At 38.5% G+C, this 21,285-nt stretch overlaps 1 protein-coding gene across 2 annotated transcripts in view; it reads right to left on the bottom strand.

The window, feature by feature from the left end:
• Positions 1–21,285, bottom strand: part of LOC108154208 (protein tincar) — an 89,266-nt gene that overhangs the window by 44,386 nt on the left and 23,595 nt on the right. For both annotated transcript variants that reach the window (XM_017284430.2, XM_017284431.2), the window contains exon 3: positions 10,862–10,952. The gene's annotated coding sequence lies outside the window, so the exon portion shown is untranslated. The remainder of the gene's footprint in view (positions 1–10,861; positions 10,953–21,285) is intronic.

Below are 21,285 nucleotides of genomic sequence, written 5' to 3'. Positions count from 1 at the left end.
AATTATTAATACAAATTTAAAGGTAAAGAACTTTCTAAAATCTAATTTAAATGGAAAATGTATGAAAACAAAAACTGAGAAAAGATTTAACCATCCATGCACAGTACAAATAATAAATAAAATTAGTTTAGAAAATAAATTCAATTGAATTAAATAAAACAATATATAAAAAATGTATAATAATTAAAAATTATAGATAAAAAATATATATGTGTACGAAAATTATATATAAATAAATATAAAATTATATATAAACAAATATAAAATTATAAATAAATAATATTTAAAAAATTATAAATTAAATAAATAAATTGGTAAACTAAATATTAAAAATATTAAAATATTTAATATATTGAAGCCTGACAGTGAACCTGTATGAGATAGAGAAAAACCAACAGAAAAGTAAGAAACGAGGGGGAACGTTGTGAGTTGCTGCGGACACCGCAACTCTACAGTTATACCCGATACTTAGTCAGTATGGCTCTCCTCCGGCAGACGCCGCTAATATTAAACGACACGACAAGGAGTGCGTGCGAGAGAGACAGAAAATCAGTCTGAGCGTGACGTCGGGGGCTGCGTAGCCAGTGCAAATTGATTTGTTCCTTTTGGGTATAAAAATGATCCGATCTGATCCAGATTCAGCAGTCTGATAGATATGGTCGTTATCTATGATTATGCGTTTTTAGTTTTCTCGAATCTGCAATATTGTGGATGCAACAGATTTTCGTCCTTTGTGGGGGCGGAAGGGGGTGGGGCGAAATTCTGAGATATACGTTTTATAGTGAGATCTAACAGAAGTGCGGATACCAAATTTGGTTACTCTAGCCTTAATAGTCTCTGAGATTTGTAGATGCCCCAGATTTTCGTCCTTTGCGGGGGCGGAAGGGGGTGTGGCGAAATTTGGACACGAAACGGTCAAGGTCCGATAACACAGGAGTGTGGATACCAAATTTGGTTGCTCTGGCTCTTATAGGTTCTGAGATCCTTGAACTCATATTTTGCAATTGACAAAACCGACCATGAAACCTGTGTGTTAGAGAGAGACAGAGCGAGAAAGAATGAAATTGTATTCTTGATTCTGGCTATAATAATTATACGATCTGGTTCAGATTTTGCACTGTAGAAGATATGGTCATCCTCGCCGATTCTGCGTTTTTGGTTTTATCGTATCTTTAAAAATGTGGATGCCACAGATTTTCGTCCTTTGTGGGGGCGGAAGTGGGCGGGGCGAAGTTTTGAAATATTTTTGTAGCAGTGACATATCACAGAAGTCTGGATCCAAAACATCGTTGCTCTAGCTCTTATAGTCTTTGAGCACTAGGCGCTGAAGGGGACGGACGGACGGACGGACGGACGGACGGACGGACAGACGGACAGACAGACAGGGCTCAATCGACTCGGCTATTGATGCTGATCAAGAATATATATACTTTATGGGGTCGGAAACGATTCCTTCTGGACGTTACACACATCCACTTTTACCACAAATCTAATATACCCCAATACTCATTTTGAGTATCGGGTATAAAAAGTACACACAAAACGCACAATGAATGGGGCAAAGGAGGCGCCACATAGCATCGCTATCGGGGCGTGGCATTGTAAATTGTGGCGACAACAATTCAATTTATCGCCCCAATGCACACCAACTCGATTGGGGGTATTTTCGTTTTTTATTTTTATTTTTTCTGTGGCTTTATTTCGATCTATTTTTGCTTTTTAAAAATGTATCTGTGTTTTTTGTGAGATTCTTTAAACTTAATTCAATTGATTAAATTTACTTCTGACTGCCTGTTGCTGTTGACAGGCAGCACGCACATAAAAATATGATTTAATTGTTGTTCAACAACAATATATATTATATATATACACGTACATATGTATATGGTAGGTATATATCGTATATATTAAATAATACCCAGCCAGGCGTCACGTCAATTTTTAATATGACACTGCAGTGGCTGTGGAAATTGATTGATTGATGGATGGTTGGATGTACCCGGGAGTGAAATCAATGAGCCGGACTTTTGATTCTTGAGTGGCTGTCAATATTCTCACTGCTCTGCCTCTGGAGCTCATTTCTCATTAAGAAATCGGTTTTATATACCTATATATGGGATATACTCGTATGTATCTTTGGGTTTGTGCTGGCAGTGAAAAATTATTTCGTCTGCAAATACAGAAATTTTTCATTGAATCGAATTACAATTCAATTGCCTTCAATGGCATGTGTTGTATTCTGGTCCTGGGTGCCACAGAGCTCCCTCTTTGCCTTTGTTTGCTTGCTCAGATTCGGAGAAAAGTTCTCCCAAACGGCGTTACACAATACGAGTAAAAGGAAAGACACTCACAAAGAGAAACATATACATGGTAGCCAAATCTAATAATCAGCTTGCCACCTAACGAATGTTAAGTTTTGAATGGCAGAAGTAGGAAGTGTGAAATGTGTAGTAGAAAGCGAGGAGCAGCAGAGAGAGAGGGGGTGACGGAGATGTGTAGTAGAAGGAGACGTGTAACAATGGAAGGTGTGGTAGAGAGAAGTGTAATAGTAACGAAATGAGTAGTAGCGAGAGTAGTAGCAAGAGGAATAGGAGCGAGAGGAGTAGTGGCGGAAGGACTAGTAGCGAGAGGACTAGTAGCGAGATGAGCAGTAGCGAGATGAGCAGTAGCGAGAGGAGCAGTAGCGAGTGGACTAGTAACGAAATGAGTAGAAGCGAGTAGAGTATTAGCGAGTAGAGTATTAGCGAGTAGAGTATTAGCGAGTAGAGTAGTAACGAAATTTGTTGTAGCGAGTGTAGTAGTAACAGGAGTAGTAACGAAATTTGTATTAGCGAGAGGAATCGTAACGAGATGTGTACTAGCGAGAGGAATAGTAGAGAGAAGAATAGTAAAAAAAAAAAACCTAAAGGGGAAATCAAATACAAAAAACCTATGGGTACTACCTGGAAAATATCTACTTGAAGCTTATAGCTGAAGAAACGAGAGGTGTAACGTTTCCCCAACGGTAAAGTAGCGAGTAGTGTAGTATGTAGAGGTACAGTACCGAGATATTTAATCGATAGAGGTTTGGTAGAAAGACTTACTAAAAAGAGGCGTATTAAACGGTATAAGACATTATAGAGGGGTATAGCATACGGGAAATGAGGATTAGACAAAGATAGTTACGAGAGTCGTAGCACAGAGCGTTTTAAGAGCAAGTATAGAGGAATTGTAGCATGAATAGAGGTAATGGCGAGTATAGAAAACCAGTAACGAAAGATTCAGTATAGAGAAACAAGAGCAGGTGAGCAAAGAACTAGAAGAACAAAGCACTGGAGAAATACCAACGAGACAATGGCATAAATGCCACACCAACTGTTCCTCCATGTCCTTCCTGCTGTCAGCGGAATTCCAAAAGAAATATTCCAAGGTAGAGTTAGAGCAAAGCGATTGATAGAGAGTGAAGGTAACAAGACAAAGAGAACAGAGAACAGAGAGCCGTACAGCGAGTACAGTACACCACAAAGAGCAAAGGCAGCTGCGATGCCATCTCCTCCTTCCCCCACGTTTTGTGAGACGGTGACATTTGAATTTTTTGGCCATTTTAGCGAAAATTTCTCAATTTTTTGTTGTGGTTCTGCGCGGAGTGTTGTTCAACCCAACTCATGATTTTTTGGGGGGTTTTCTTTCATTCTTTGCCAGTTTTCTTTTCTTTTGCTCTTTTTTTTTGCGCTTTTGCCAGAAAATAACGTGACATGCATAAATAATTGAGTTTTTCGGAAAATGCGCCATGGCAGCAGTGGCAGTGGCAGTGGCAGTGCCCGAGCGACATGGCAAACAAACAAAGGAAACCAGGAGCAAATACAGCAACAACACATACATGAGAAAACGGAAATGAAATATGGCGGAATGGCAAAAATGGCAAACTAGTGAAATGCCAAAATGGCGGCAGCCACCGTATTGTGTTTGGCGAGAGCGAGAAAGGGAGATGTGGAGCCTACAAAATGTGCCTTCAAATATTTATTTCCAATGTGAAGGCATAGCCCTGAATGCCAGCTATCAGAGAGAGCGAGAGAGAGATAGGAGCAAGAGTAATGGAGAGAGAAATACAGAAAGCAAAGATCAACGCAATATACAATAGAAATATTTCAAAATTCTAACTACCATCGTTTTAGCTTATGGCCAAAAATGTCAATAAAGTCCAAAAGGGTTTCCACGGCCAGCATTGTTTCTGATTGACAATTAATCAACGTAATGGAAATGGCCATTGTAAAGCGTCTTCCACATTCAGGACACTCACAGATGTTTATATATATAGAATATACAGTCTTTGTGTAGGCAAAATGGACAAATCAATTTGCCAAAATGAAAGCCAAACAAAAGCCCCGCCGCGATAAAGGAGGCAGCCCAATGGAGTGGAATTCCTGCATGGAAGTGAATTCCAAAAGCTAAAAGCATAAATATTTAGACAAAATCTATTTCAAACAAATAAACTGGAGTATTGTGGAGGAACAGAGCCAACCGCCAACAATTGGTGGATAAACTTTTATTACATTATTGAGTACTCATTGGTTGTAATCGTGGCGATAGGGTGTATTGGGCTATGGGGTTTTAATGGTAATTATAATAATATGCCAAAGACATATGAAGCTCCTTCTTTAAGCATAAGTATTTGTTGGAATTGTTATGGTATAAAGTTTCTAGTTTCTATGATCGTTGAGTACCCTATGACATAATCAGGAATAAATTATAGTAGAAAACCAATGATTTGATGAGTATATAGAAGACTTAAGAAGATTAGGGGAGAGAGAATATCATTTAGAGGGTTGATTTCAGGGAAAAGTAGTATGTTGTAATCTTATTCTAGTATTTTCCTAGTATTTTGTGCTCTATTTTCTAGTATCTTTAGATTTGCCTTGTATTTCTGAATTCTTTTAAAGTATTTTCTAGATTTTTTTCTAGAATTCTAAACATGTACATATATATTAAATATACTAGAATTTGTATAATAATTTCCCAGTATTTTCCATTAGATTTAGTATTTTCTAGTTTTTATACCATTTCTATCTTTTTTTGGTATTATTTTAGTATTTCTAATTGTTTTAAGTAGTATTTGGTATTTCTGGTATTTATAGCATTTTCTTTTTTTCTGGTATGATTCTAGTATTTTAAATCTGTTACTCAGTATTTTTTTAGAATTTTCTAGTATTTATACCATTTGCTTTTTTTCTGGTATTATTAAATTATTTTAAATTTGTTACCTAGTATTTTGTAGTATTTTTATAGACTTTTCTGGTATTTATAGCATTTTCTTATTTTTCTGGTATAACTCTAGTATTTTAAATTTGCTATCTAATATTTAATAGTATTTTTATAGAATATTATAGTTTTTATAGAATTTTTCCATTGTTTTTTGGTATTATTCTAGTATTTTTGACTCTTTTATCTAGTATTCTAGAGTATTTTCTAATACTTTCTAGTATTCTTGTGGTATCTGTAAAAGTTTTAGACCTAAAGGAAAGATTTAAGATAATGAATATGAAAATCTAATGGAAATCTAAGATGCCCCTAGAAAATTCTGTTTGGGATATAAATTTCTGAGGCAACATTTCTCCCTAAATAGTGTACAAAATGAATCATTTATTTTCCATACAAACATTAAGATAATCTTTGCATCAAACATCAGACTACTTCCAGCGATCCATTAAGATATTCCCCCCCATTTAGTATCCACTTAAATGCCTGCTAAAAATTTCCAAGGGCATCATTTATTCCATCAAACCCACTCTATATATGCTATTCTTTTTTTTTCCCCAATTTGTTGCAAAGTTTTTTTTGTTTTTTTTGTGTCCCGCCAACGTCTCCTTCTGGTTTTTATGGTCAATTTATAAACTCTGTTCTGCGAAAGTGAGCGAACAAAATACTTTTACTTCTTTTGTGTGGCATATAATAATTTATAAGCCATTTTTACGGCACTGTTGCACATACACACAGCTCTCTGTTCTGCCTGCCTCACATGGTATCAGGGCTTTATCGAATGGTCAATTTGTTGGCACTGGACAATTGAGAAATATTTAATGGCTGGGCATTGTTCCCACTATTTTTGGCTGGTTTTGTGCTTCAGCTCAGGCTGAGCTCAGGGGGAGATCAACCTCCGCCCTGGATCTATCTCCTTCCTGGAGTTCGCTTCTACCTCCCTTCTGGAGTTCTCCTTTCCAGCATTCCAGTCCCCCCCTCATTCGAGAGTTTCGAGTAAATTCAATTCTGTTTAAAATGTTTTCCAAAGTAACAATTTTTGTGTGTGCCCTGTAATTGCATCGAGAGAGAGAGAGAGAGAGAGTGCGGTGTGTGGTGACATATGCCAAAAAATGTGACTGCAATGAAACCGGAAACGAGCAGCCGAGAAAACTACAGCCACAACAAAACACCATCCTTTCAATTTTCGGCGGGGTGGGGGGAGGCGGGAGATAGAGGGACATTGTGTGCACTCAACTGTACCGCAAAAGACTTGAATGTGTCTGCTGCTGCTGCGTGTATTGTCCTTTCTGGTGTTTGCCCTGTTGGGTTCTGTGTATTTTATGACTTGTGTAGGTCCTTCCGAAGGAAGGGAGCATCTCCCCCTCTCCCTTGGTTGCTGGCATTTCAAAAGTTTTTGCAACGGCATTGCAAGCCCCACATTTTCAACATTGTTGCTGTTGTTGTTGTTGTTGTGGCTGTTGCTATTTGGGTTTTTAGCATGTGACGCCATTTGTGGCATGGTCCAACACAGTCCTTTCCCCCCCAGAAGAAGCTCCACGCACAAGCAGCCCCCCCAAAAACCCAATACGAGGACTCTTTTTTGCACATCCTCAAGAAGAACGAGACAGCAGGAGAGCGAAAAACTAAAAAGGATGTAGAATTCTCAACCAAAAGTCCTGCCGCCCCCGCACCCCACACTATTCCACCTTCCATCGCCTTTCCAACATTCGAAAGTCCTTTCCCGCATTTGAAAGACCATCTCTCTGGACAGAGAGGGGTGTGGCAGGAGAAAGGAGGCAGAAAGGGGTGTATGGAAGGTGGGAGAGGACAGAGAGGGGTGTATGGAAGGTGGGAGAAGACAGAGAGGGGTGTATGGAAGGTGGGAGCAGAGACAGAGGGGAGGCAGGGGTGTGTGGGAGGTTCTCTCAAGTACTGAACGGCCATTGTTGTTGCTGCCATTGTTGCCTGAATGCATACCCTGTAAAATGGGGCATATCTAAGTCTTAAAACAAGTTTAAGACTAGGATTAAGCCTTGAGATTCCTACAGAGAGTTAGGACCGTGTTTAAGCAGGTTCTTAGTGGCAGTTCGGACTGTTTCTAACAAAGTTTTTAATGAAAGTTGGTACTAGGTCAAAGAAAGTCAAGGGAAAAGCACCACAATGTGAGGCAAGAAACTGTTTAAGAGTTCGGATTAACTATTCCTTGTTGGAAACACAGGAGATTGTATGGAATATACCTCTTTTAAAGGCACAAATGAAGGATTTTTTGTATGAAATACAGTGGCGAGCACGTGTGGTTACTGTTCATCACTTTTCAGTTTCTACGCCTGTAAAATCTTTAAAAATGCATCAGTCCTTGTACATATGACACGTCATGGTTTTCTCTTGGGAAAGACTTTAATCTTTGAAATATGGTGGCCTCCTTTCAAGACTGGAAGAGTATTTGTTAAGGAAAGACGAAAAAACCTACAGGTAGGTGGAAAAGTCTTTGTAAAATATAACTCTGAATCTTTAAAGGTTAGAATAACGAAAGTTTCTCCTTCTGCAAACAGAATAAACTCCACTTTAAGCTCTTAGATACTTAAGTATTATTTTAGGCCATAAAAGCATAGATCTGAGGTGTTAAAAGCTACAAAGAAATATTATTTCACAGGCATACTACAAAGGGAAAAAAAGTTATTTAAAATAAGGTCCTCCAGAAACTACTTTCTTCATATAAAAATCATATAAAATCCTGGTTTCAAACTCTACCAAATCATTTTTCAATCCATATAAAGTATACCCCTTATCTAACATTTTTCCACCCAATTCTTTTAAATAATTCCTGGATAATTCCCTAAAATTCGTGGATAATTCCTGAGTAATTCCTGGATAATTCCTAGATAATTCCAGGAGTATTCCTGGATAATTCCTGAAAAGTCGTGGATAATTCCTACATAATTCCTGGACAATTCCTGAATAATTTCTAGATAGTTTCTGAATAATTCCTAAATAAATCCTCAAAATTCGTGGATAATTCGTGGATAATTAATGGATAATTCCTAGATAATTGCTGGATAATTCCTTGATAGTTCCTGGATAATTCCTGGCTTTACACTCTACCAAAAGCCAGTTCCAAATACCGTTGCATCATTCCATATACCGTAATGTCTAATATTTTTCTACCCTATTTTTCTGTTGTTTCTTAAAATAATTCCTTTAGTAATTCCTGGCTTTAAACTCTACCCAAGACCTTTCCATCATTCCATCTACAGTATACCCCTTGTCTAATATTTAGTACCCTATTTTGTTCTGTGTGTTTGTTGAAACCTTTTTCACTTATTTGCTGTACTAGTCTCTGGCTTCCGTTTTGTTTCTTTTCACTTGTATTCGTTCCTACCTTTTTCGCCTAGGAAAAGGTAAAGGGAAATTCTTGCCTTTAGTTTTTTTTTTTTTTTTGCTTTGCTTTCATTCAACGCTTTGTTTACGACCAAATCCAAAACAATGCCATTTTTGCACATGAGCGCATTTGAGGCAAGTTCTGTCGTCGTCCAACGTCGTCGATGTTGTTGGTGTTGCACTTAAACTAAACTTTTCAGCTGCTGCCACACAGCCACTAGTGGTCCTTCCTGCCGCCCCACCACCCCCCCTGGCCATATGACTCTTGAAATGTCTTCCTGGTCTCCGACTTGTGTTGAATATTTAATCCTTTTTTCCTGCTTCGCCTTCCAGGGCCAGAGAGAAGTGAATTATTACGAGGCATCTTTCCTTGCCTCAAACCGAAAGGCAATCTAGCACACACCCACACAGAATGGGGGAAGGAGAGGGGGTGGCAGGACTGGTAGTGTGGGTCCTGTTTGCTCCTTTGGAATTCCAATTGCCCGAATCATTCGACTCATTGGCCATTGCCATTTTCCTACTTCTTTTTCTGCTGCTGCTGCTGCTTTCCCAATTTCTTCTTTTCTTCTCCCATTTTTCTCTCTAGTTTCTCCCAGAGAACCTTTTTTTTCCCTCCGGCTCATCTTTGTTTGCCCTCCGCATTAGTAATACAAATTGCACATCGAAAGAAAGTTCAACAAACTGCATTTAAAATGGAACAAATACACACACACACACACGCACACTACAGTGCATATATGTATGGGGAAAGGGGCACTCAGGACTGGCCATTTTTAAGCATTGCTCTTTTATCGATTCAAAATTGAGGGAAAATGTTGACTTAAAGCTTGAAATAATTCTGCCAGAAGCGAGACACAATGGCAGCATAGAAAGGCTTTAAAATGTGGGAGATTAAAAGCATAAAGCTTTTATTATTTAATTTCATATTTGTATTTAAAAAAAAAAAATAATAAACTTCCACGATATATTTAATGCTTGAAAAAAAGATGAAAATTCTTTCCATCATTTATGGTTAACAGTGGAATTACAGATACAATTTAACAGTGTTCCCTAACGGTGTGGCCCAACACTGTTTTCTACTAGTGTCCTTTAAGTGTGTTTCCCAAAACTGTTTCCTACTAGTGTCCTTCAAGTATGTTTCCCAATACTGTTTCCAACTAGTGCCCTTTAAGTGTGTTTCCCAACACTGTTTCTTCCTTTAAGTGTGTTTCCTAACACTGTTTCCTACAAGTGTTCTTTAACTGTGTTTCCCAACACTGTTTTCTACAAGAGTACTTCAGCTATGTTTCCTAACCCTTTTTCTTACTAGTGTCCTTTAAATTTGTTTCCCAACACTGTTTCCTACTAGCCTCCTTTAACTGTGTTTCTCAACACATTTTCATATTAGCGTACTTTAGCTGTTTTTCCCAGCACTGTTTCATACTAGTGAACTGTGTTTCCCAACACACAACACTTTGGGATATTTGTACACTTTTTGTGCAGTCGAATTGCTCAATTTTATACTTTTTGAGCACTTTCCCTTTTTTAATTTGACAGAATAAGGTTCTCGTTATAAAAACACTCGCTTCTCGCTGGCGAAAAGCTTATTTTGACAGCTGGTTACTTAACAGTGGGGCACTCTGTTCATTTCTGTTAATTTTCGTAACATTAAAGATTTTCGAAACATGGGTTTGGGCCACAAAAATTGACAAAATATCCCATAAGCCCACAGTTTTCTAATAATGTTCATTGGCAGACTCTTTCCAATGAGTTATAGCCACAAATCTTCCCATAAAGCGGGCCACAAATATTTCATCGAATTATCATGAATTATTAGATTTTATCGGCACACAGCAAAAACCATTTCCATATCCACACTGCAATAAATGTGGGATATGTATGCATATTTTTCTTTTATTTAACTAAAAAAAAATGATTGCACATTCCTTTAAATATTTATTGAAAGCCACTTTTTTATTCTCACTGTTTTTTTGAGTAAAATTCCAAAATTGAGCAGTTAAATATTTGTTTTAAATCCAGAAATTCTTTTAAAGAATTTCCACAAACGAATTCTCAATTTTTCATTGGATTGACATTTTTTAAACCTGTTAAAAATATAATTGAATTTTATGACCAAATAAAATTCAATTTATTGAAATGAAAGTTCATTAAAAGCTACTACGGAAAAAAACAGCCAGTAGATATATGGCAAAAAAAAACATTACAAAAAAAATTCAAGTAGAAAAATTCAAGTTAAAATATGTAATACATAAAAAAATCAACGCACCATCAATATTATATGGGCGGAACCGCAATGGACTCTGATTTCAAGATTTCGGTTCCAATTGGTTGGCTTCGATTTTTGTTCGATTTGTCTCCTGCAAAAAAGAGAGAGAAAGGAAATAGGGATATAAATAAATTGATTTATGGCTGCGGCAAGAAATCGATGAATCAAGCGAGCTGTTAAACAATAAAGCCAAAAAGCCGCCACTTAAATAAATGACCAGCTCTTTGTGCTCCAAATGGGAATAACGACGATGATGATGATTACCCCCTGTAAGGGCAGGGGTGTAGGCAAAAGGGGGGAATAGTTCGCTGGGAAAAATGTTGAAAAAGAATCGAGAAAAAAGAGTGTAGATTTATGGATTTTTTACGACGAGTTTTGTTTATAAGACGAGGATATAGACCTCGTATTTAGGAGATGTGTGGTCTGTAATGGGTAGTATTTTTTGTAAGGGGAAACTTGAAGAATTTAAAAGATTTTTAAAGCTACTGCGAATGAGGGCAAACGATGGTTAAAACACCATAAGAGAATTGTTTAGGGACTGATCTAGAGGATTGCTAAAAGAGCGTATTATTTAATGTTAAAAACAACAGCAAAAGCAACCCTTATCCACGAGACTCGTTTCAATCAAAGCTGAGCTTCGTCACGCACGCTACATGTATTTTGTTTTTGGATTGTCGCTCGCTAGCCTAGGTCCCAGTCTACATTCTCAGGCATTCTGTCGCCCGTTGTGGAAGAATAAATCTCGAGGCAATGTGAATAGAAGACCGCCATGATAAATTCTCTTTCAGCAGATATTTTTCTCAACTTCTATAAAAGATACAAATTCTAAGAAAATTCTAAAATGAGAATCAAAAATTCTAGAAATTCTATGAGAAATCTAAGTTTTTACAGCTCCTCTCCCTACGCCTCTGTCCATCAAAATGCCACACAAACCCACAACAAAGCCCCACTACATATCCATCAACACATAACAAAACGCAGAACCATTATTTAATAGGACAATTTTGTGTGTTTATTGACTTTATCGAGTGTCGAAAATAGCATCATAATCAGTAGAGAGCAAATAAAAAAACAAATACAAAAATTGGGAAAATACAAAGGACACCAAAAGGACCCCCCAGAACCATTAGTGGAGGAGCAGGCGGAAGGCGGGGCTGAGGACAGAGAAACAATTTCCAGCACTAAATCAAAAAATAAAATAGAAAAACGATGGCGTTGGTGGCCTTCCCCAAAAAAGATGAAAAGTGAAAAAGTTGTGGGCCGCCCCGCTGCAGGAGAGTACTCATGTCATATTATTGACGATGATGGCAAATGAAACAGCTACCGAGTCCCCCTAATGTCGTGGGAAGGGTCCGTGTACATTGGGGGTACTCTGTGGAGGGGGGTAGGGGGTGGCATGTCTGTCGGCAATTTCATCAGCTTAAACCGATGACAGTTGAAAAATGTGCTCCAACTTTTTTTGTGTTTGCATTTTTTCCGCCCACTCTGACATTTTTCCACACTTTTCGCTGTACATTTTCCCCCACTTTTTTCCCTCGCTTTTTCCCTCACTTTTCCCTTACATTTTCCCTTACTTTTCCATTCTTTTTTGCCCATAGATATATATTTAAAAATTGTATAAAATGGCGGTTGACGTTTGACAGCAGGGGAAGCGGAGGCTGTCACTGCGGTGGCAATGTTTTTGAAAGTTGGCTAGGAGAGAGGCAGCTGCCTGCTGCCTGATGCCTGACATTTCATAAAATGCCACATCGCCTTATGCAAATGACGCGTGCTTTTCTTTGTGGGCGAGTCCCCAAGCAAAATCGAAGCATCGATTGGGACGCCCTCCCACCGCAGGTGTTCGGCTTAGCCACAATGTTTTTTGGCCATATCAAACGACAAATCGGCCACAAAAACGCACACACACTGTCAAGCCACAGCGTGTGGCATGCCACACATACACACACACAAAAACTTCTACCATTCTCCTTCGATCGAACCGCAAAAAACTTTCACACGCCAAAACAATTTGTTTCAGTTTCCGGAGAGACAAATCCTTCGGTCCCGGCGATGTCCTCTGCATAACAAATATTGCCCGTAATTTAATTAATCCTCGAAATCCACGAAAGTATCAAAGTTTTCGACCATCAGGCCAATAAAATTGGTAACAGGAGGAGGGAGTGGGGGCGAGGAAAGGGGTGTAGGAATGGAAAAAGGGAGGGGAATGGGGGCACAGTGGAGATTCCACAACTACGAAAATTATTGGGAAATGGATTTCCTTCAAGGTTTTAAAGCATATCCCAAGGAAAATTGAAGTTTTGATCCCAAATTCTGGCTTTAAAAATAACTAAAAATTATCTTTCAATTTAAAAAAATTAATTTTCTTGAAGTAGAATCTATTATAAATATGGAAAAAATTGTTTATGATCAATTGGTGCTCCTTTAAAATGGTATGGGATCGGGATATACGACTTTTTGGTGGAAAATATGCTGGGATTCCATTAATAAAAGGCAGAACCAAACCTTAAAATTCAAAAAATTGTAGAAATACCTTTTATTGAGGACTCTCTATAGTCCATACCCATATCCTTTGCGGATATCAATTAAATGCCAAACACAAACACAAAATACAAAGCAAAGGGGCGGCAGGGAGGCGGTAAAAAGGCAGCAGAGAGGGGGCAGAGAGGCAGCAGAGGCGATGCGGCAGAGAGCCAGCAGAGAAGCAGCAGAGAGGCGGCAGAGAGGCAGCATAGTGGCAGCAGGGAGGCAGCAGAAAGGCGGCAGAGAAGCGGCAGAGAAGCGGCAGAGAGCCAGCAGAGGGGAGGTGGACAACCGGCAGATGCTGGGCAGAAGGCAACAGAGAGGCGTTGGAGGAGGAGTGTAATGAGAGGAAGAGGCGGCAGAGAGGCGTTGGAGGGAAGGCAGATGCTGGCCAAAAGGCGACAGAGAGACAGCAGAGAGGCGGCAGAGAGTCGGCAGAGAAGCGGCAGAGAGCCAGATGATGCTGGGCAGAGAGGCGTTAGAGAAGGAGGAGAATAATGAGAGGAAGAGGCGGCAAAGAGGCGTTAGAGAGCAGGCAAATGATGGCAGGGAGGCGCCAAAGCGATGAAGCGATTTCATGGCGACCAAAAATCTATTAGGCTTTCCCCCAGACCACCCCCAGTCCCCCTCCCCACGCTCAAAACTTTCCATAGAGACACAGGCACACACTTTGATTAATTTTAAGACAATAATCATAAAGGAGGTTTTTCGGTCCCACAAACCACCTCCTCCATCTCTGTCTCTCTCTCACTCTTTCGCTGGAGAGCACGTGCCTGGGGTGCCTATCCTTAAGGATACTTAGGCGGGCTCCTTCGCCTTCGTTTCTTCAGCTCTTACAGAACCCAGGCACGTCTCTCTCCCTCTCTTTCTATCTCTATCTCCATCTCTTTCCACGTGGGTTAGTTAATTTTCGCCGCCTCGAAGTTCTCGCAGGCGATAGAGGAGGGAAAAACTTTAAGTCGATGGAAAACTTAATCAAAGTTCCTTACTGTATTTTCCACCGGAAAAGTTTCCTTCCACCTAACGGCAAAACGAGTCGAGTTTTCGGGGCACGCAACACTATTCTGCCTCCAACGGGGCAATGGCTTCGTTAACTCGTTCCGAGGGGCGCCCCTTTCTCTCCCCCCCCCCCCCCCCCCCCCCCCCCCCCCCTTTCTGTGGCACTTGCCACAAACTGTTTGCGTGTCTGAATGTTATTTATAATATGCTAACCTCGCTGCTGCCTGGCTCCTTGGGTCCTTCTGCCGGCCAGCCTTCAACTTGACCAAATGTACAACATTTCAAGTTTTAATCCTTAAAACTACTCCGGGGGTGGGGGTGCGCTGCCTTTGTGGCGTTTAACTTTTAATTGGATTTCAGTTTTTGGCTTAGTTAATGGCTAAATGAACTCGCCCCCGCACACCCCTCCCCCCCTGCCCATGCCCCTGCCCCTGCCCTGCTGTTGTGTGCAAAATATTAGCGCATAATTTCAACAATTACTTCCAACGGACTGACCAACAGAGGAACAGTCCTGCTCCTAATGCTCCTCCTTCTGCGGCTCCTCCTTCTGCGGCTCCTCCTGCTGCCCCTCCTACTCCTCCTTCTGCTCCTCCTCCTCTTTCTCCCCTGCTTAATCATTTGCATATTTTCATTAGAAATTCTGCATTCACCTTTTGGCATAATTATCTTTCTGCTTTCGAGTATAATTATCATTAATTACAGACTAGAAACATTGCGAAAACTTTTCCCACACACAAAAATCACTGAAGTACGCAACTAAACTTTAAGGTGGAATATTTATTTCGAAAATAAAAAGAAAGCCCAACATTTTTGAAGGTTTTTGCGGCAGAACAATTTTTTTTTATTTTTTACTCTACATTTTGGAGGGTTTTTACTGCAACAATTTTTTGAAGGTTTTTACTGCACAGAAATTTTTTTTTTTTTTTTTTAATTTTGTAATCCAATTTTTTTAAGGTTTTTGCGGCACAAAACATTTTCTTTTTTAAAATTTATACTTCAAATTTTTGAGGGTTTTTGATGCGAAAATTTGTTAAAAGTTTTTGCTGAACAGAAAATTTTTTTTTTTTTAATTTTTTACTAAAAATTTGTGAAGGTTTTTGCTGCCCAACATTTTTGGATGTTTTTTGTTTAAAATCTTTGAAGGTTATTTCTTTGCTTCAATCTTCCAGGGTTTCGCCCCATTGTTAAAGGTCATTGGATCCCTCGTTCGTATCAGCTGCTTCCCACACACATTCCTCTTCCTCTGTGCAATTTCCATATTGGATTCATTGAAATGGATTAAAACGAGGACCAAGGAATCATTTCCATATTAGGTTCATTCAAATGGATTAAAATGAAGGCAAAACGCAGGAAGAATTTAGGCAATGAAACCCCAAAAATGAAGGCAAGGAACCACCGACAAAAAGAAGAGAGGGGAAGGAGAGAGAGAGAGAGAGAGGCAGCCCCAAAAAACAGGGCAAAGGGCAAATGTTAGGAAAATTTTAAAAGAAAAATCTAAGAGGAAGGGGGAAAAACGTAAGAAAAAAGACGAAAAATCCAGAGAAAAATACAGGAAAAAAAATCTAAGAAAAAACGAAAAAAAAGTAATAGAAGTAGAAGTAGAAGAAGTAGAAAAAAACGTCAAGAAAAAAAAACGTGGGAAAACATAAAAAAAAAAAACAAAAAAACGTAAGAAAAAGAACAAATTGTGAGGGAAAAAGTCGAAGAAAAAGCCAAAAATGTAATAGCAAATCCAAGCAGTAGAAGAAAACGTAAGACAAAGAATCAAAGAAGCAAGATAAAAAAAAAGTTGGAAAGAGAAAAAAACGTAAGGGAAAAAAATATGAAAAAAGAAAAATGTAATAGAAAAAAACAAAAGGAGGATAAAACGTATAACAAAATAAAGAAAATAAAAGAAAACGCAAAGTAGAAAATCTAAGAAAGAAAAAAGAAAACGTAAGGAATATAATAGAAGAAACAAAAGAAAACGTAAAGGAAACAGATCTAAGAAAAGGCGAAAAATTTAATAGAAAACAAAAGAAGTAGGAGAAAAATAAGGAACAAATTTGGAAAATATAAAAAAAAACGTAAGGGAACAAATCGAAAAAGAAGAAAACGTAAAGAACACAAATTTACGAAGAAGGAGAAAATGTAGGGGGCTGAAAAATCTAAGACAACGTAAGGGAACACATCTAAGAAGAAGCGAAAAATTTAATAGAAAATCTAAGAATTAGGGAGAAAAAGGTATGGAAAAACGTAAGGAAAAGGACAAAACGTAAGGAGACAAATCTAGGAAATAGGAGAAAACGTAATAAAATCAAAGAAGAAGAAAGAAGAAAACGTAAAGAAAACAAAATCTTAGCAAAAAGGACCACAAAAAATATAAGCAAATATCTATGAACGAACAAAACGAACGAGCGAGAAATTCCTCACTCAAGCTTTCGGGGGGGGCGGCGCCGTGGGGGCCAAAAATGTTCATAACAAGCAAGGCAAAAATGCCAAACCAATCCTCGACCTCTCATCACCCCTCAAACATTCCACAGCCCCATCACACACACACCAATACACCGCCCTCATCCGTGTAAACACATTCAACATTCAAGCCATCAACAATTTATCACAGCACAAAAACTGAACGAAATCTCATTTGCAAAAAGATGCTGGAAGGAGGAAAAGGGTAGGGGGCGGTGGGGGGAAGTAAAAAAAAAAGTTTAGCAATTCCAGGGGGTGGGGGAGCACTCAGTGCTTGTCAAACTGGGTGCACAGAGGGTATACCCTTTTGATGCGAGTACAATAAAAACCGGAAGCTTGGGGACACAGCAGATTTATGTTTAAGGCACAAATATCATCGGAAAAGGGAAAGGAAAAACGTAAGGGGGCCAGGGGGTTGGGAGGTTCCGGTTTCGCTGGTTTTTCCGCAAAAAACTTCACAGGGAAATAAATAAGGGAAATAATGTTTAACTCTCCCGCAGTCCCAGTCCAAGACAATCAAATTCTGCAAGTTGCGGGTGTCCTTCCTTCCTTTTCCTTCCGTAGGAAAAGGGCTTTTCTCATTTATCAAAAATCTGTTTGGGGGAAATAAAGAAATATGCGAATGGAGTCTCGTAGCAATTTACAATGCTGATCCCGATATGATTGCCACAGAAAGAGAGGGTGTAATGCTCGGGAAAATTCTCTGAAAAATGCTATGAAAAACTGATGGTAGTAAACGCCTGTGGTGCTGCTTTTTATGGCATTGAAAAATGATAATTTCCCCAGCAGCAAAACAAAGGAAAAACAAAGGAAAAGTCAACAAGCCCTGAGAGTGGTGTGGATGCAACAACAGCAGCAGCAAGCAGCCACTTGCTACTATTTGAGGAATGTGTCACCTTTCCCTGCCACACCCGTACCCGCCGTACCCTTTCCTTTCTCTCTGTTTCTCTTTGTCTCTCCCCCTGAAATGAATCTTATTTTTTTGGCCACTGGCAAAATTGTTGCAGGGGAAAGAAGTCGTACGCAAACAGCAATCTGGAAGGACTTTATGGATGGTGCAGGGACATGCCTTTGGGTCTGACTCCTCTTCTACTTTGTCTGCGTCTTACACGAGTATGTGTGTGTGTCCATGTGAGGGAATGTGTCTGTCTGTGCTCTTTGTCTCAACCTGGTTAATGGTGCGACAGGACTTTAAACTTTTTTTTATTGTCAACTTAAAAGTTTTTAGTCGTCTTTTTCGTTTATGCCCCCCAAAGTGTCAATTCCTGAAAATAAGTAGACATTTCTTTTGTGGAGAAATGCTTTGGAATGGGGTTTGTAGAGGTCTTTGCTGGTGGGTTTTCGGCTGTTGTATTTTTCTAGAATTTTCTATTACTGTTATCTAGTATTTGCTATTATATTTCTAGCATATTAAGTCTTTGTACATTTTCCCAGAATTTTTATTCTGTTATTTGATATTAATTTTCTGGTATATTTCTAGTAGATTTTGTATTTGTGTAGTATTTTTTCAGAATTTTTAATCTATGATTTTCTATGATATTTCTGCTTTTTTTTAGTATATTTAATATTTGTCCAGACATTTTCTATAATTTTTCACTTAGTATTTTCTATAATATTTCTGGTATATTTCTAGCATATTAAGTCTTTGTGTAGCATTTTTCTAGAATTTGTAGTCTGGTATTTTCCATTAATTTTCTTGTATATTTTTAGTATATTTAGTATTTGTGTAGTATTTTTCCAGAATATTTAATCTAGAATTTTATATAATATTTCTGTTATTTTTCTAGTATATTTAATATTTATCTAGCCATTTTCTGGTATTTTTCTAGTATATTTAGTATTTTTCTAGCCATTTTCTATCATTTTTATTTGCTAATATCTAGTATTTTTCTGCTATATTTAGTATTTATGTAGAATTGTTCTAGACTTTTGAATCTAGTATTTCTATTATTTTTCTGGTATCTTTATATTATATTCAGTATTTGTGTATCATTTTATTCTAGTATTTTCTATGATATTTTTCGTATATTTATTAGTTCTTTAGTATTTTTATATCTAGTGTTTTCTAGTATTTTAAACTAGTATTTATCTTTTCTTGTCTAGTAATTTATCTGGTATATATAAAAATTTTCCGTTATTTTAAACTAGTAAATTCTAGTATTTTTTCATTATAACTTTCTAAAGAGTTTCTACATTTTTTAGCCCACCATTTCGTGGTCAAACATTTGCTTTATTATCTTTACTATTTTCAAAAACTTGCACCCAAAAATACTACCTTCTTGATCTTTGAACCTATCATCTTATAATCACTTTCAGAGTCTACCGATACCAACTGACAGTATCATCATTTATTTAAGCAAATAAAGCCTCAGAGTTATAATAAATTTTGAACCCACAAAAACCACCACACCACAAGTTAATTCTGTGTAAATTCTTGACTTTTCCTATGCATAAACGTGGTCTGCCAACATTTCATTACTTGGCACGCAAATTGTGTACAGCACAGAGAGTCGTCTGCCGCATAGCCATGGACCATGGCAGTGGCATGTCAAAGGATAGAGGGACTCCTTCTGGATTCCAGGCAGCTTTTTCCTGCTCCTGAGCTCAAGAGCTCATTGCAGGCAGCAAATGATAAATTTTACATTTTCTTGCACTATTTTTTTTCGGCTGTGTGTGTGTGTGTGAGTGTGTGGTTTTTGCTCCTTTGTTGTCTGGCGCGTGGAATTAAGTTCTTGCCGGCACAGATTGAGTGTGTCCTCCTGGAGGTGGCGGTGTGGCATGTAAATAAGTTGCAACACATGCGGATGCTGGCGGGGATTTTATCTTCAAAGTTAACGAGCAGAGAGAGAGAGAGAGAGAGAGAGAGAGAGAGCGACGGAAAATTCCTTCGTCACTTATAATTTATGGCCATTTGAATGGAGGCTTTGGGGCAGGCGCCAAAAAAGATGCACCAGGAATCTGAGCCCTGAACCCGACCCCGAACCCAAGTTTGGGGGCAAATCTTTTGCGTCGCTGGCAATTTGCCAACAAAACGAAAAAGGATTTACCTATCGCTATCCACACCTGACAGGACAGGCCAGGACCCCGTCCTGGTATTAAAACAAATGAAATGCCTTTCCCATTTGCTCCCCTCCCCCCGCACTTCATTAGCATTTGGCTCTGGGTGTCACGTGCCAATATAGTGGGTCCCACATGGCACATCCTGTTGGCGGTTCGTTCCATTAGTAGCGGGTCCGCCTGTAAATCAAATTGCCCGGGGAAACCCTTTTTCTTGGTCGGGTCAAGACATTCTATTAGTTGGCCATTTTCACGCCCCATACGATGGCCAAACAACAAATGAACCTTTAAACTGGACGGACCCTCGGCTCGAAAGGTGACCCCGAGACGCACACACACAGCACACCCTCTCTCACCTTTCATCCGCATCTGTTACGTTCGGACACACCCCCAAAAACAGACACACACACACACACGCTTCCCTCCCCTGAACACCACTCTATCGTGTTGTGACTAGGCAAACGCATTGGAACATCAATAAATTAAAGGTACAAATGTAATTTCGTGTCCTGACAACGCTCCTGGAGGAAGTAAGCCCCAGGAAAAACAGAGCAAAGGCCGGAAAGGAGAACTCTTAATGGTCGGAACATGGAATACTCTAAGAAGTTTTGGTTGGAATTTCAATAATAGAATATAGGATTATGATTCCATCCGAAATATGGATGTCATTTCCTTCAAAAGAATAAATTTTATCCCTGCAGGAACCTCTGGCTTTTCCACTTAAAAAAACTCCCAAAAGAGAATTTCATTAATCGATGAAGATTCGATAAAAATTCCAAAGTTTCAATAACAGTTCGATAAACAATTTGTAAACATCTGATCTAAAATCACAAACAATTATGGCTTTAATCAATGGGAAAATCGATTGCTTTCGATAACATGGGGAGGGGGGATATCGAATCCTTTTGATAAATATACCAAAGTTTCGTTGATAGTTCGATAAAAAAACGGTAAGCATCTGATTTATGTTGATCAATGATATGTGTCAATAAATAGTGGAGAAATGTCGATAAAAACTCGATAAATTTCGATAAATACATGATAATTTTCGATTAATATCGATACGCATAAATTGAAGATTTTAAAGAATTTTTTGAAGAAAATCTCATTAAATCACACGTGGAAACACTTCAAAAGTTGTTTACTACGAATTCTGGTGCTACACTGAAAGAAAAGCGCTTCCGTCTATGAAGATTTACTATAATAAAGCTAAGCCAGAGCATCGGTATCATTATCTGTTTATTTGAAGCCATTTTAAGACCTTCAAAAACATAAAATATAACAGATTTTCTCATATCCCAAGACGATAAAAGTAATGGATTTTCTATTAAATCACTACCAATACCAAAACGTTACAAAAACCTACTCAAAATCGTTAAAGCCTTTTCCAAGAGTAT

Source organism: Drosophila miranda, chromosome 2 (assembly GCF_003369915.1).
Source record: "Drosophila miranda strain MSH22 chromosome 2, D.miranda_PacBio2.1, whole genome shotgun sequence".
Taxonomy (NCBI): Eukaryota; Metazoa; Arthropoda; class Insecta; order Diptera; family Drosophilidae; genus Drosophila; species Drosophila miranda.
This window is presented reverse-complemented; position numbering and strand designations above follow the sequence as displayed.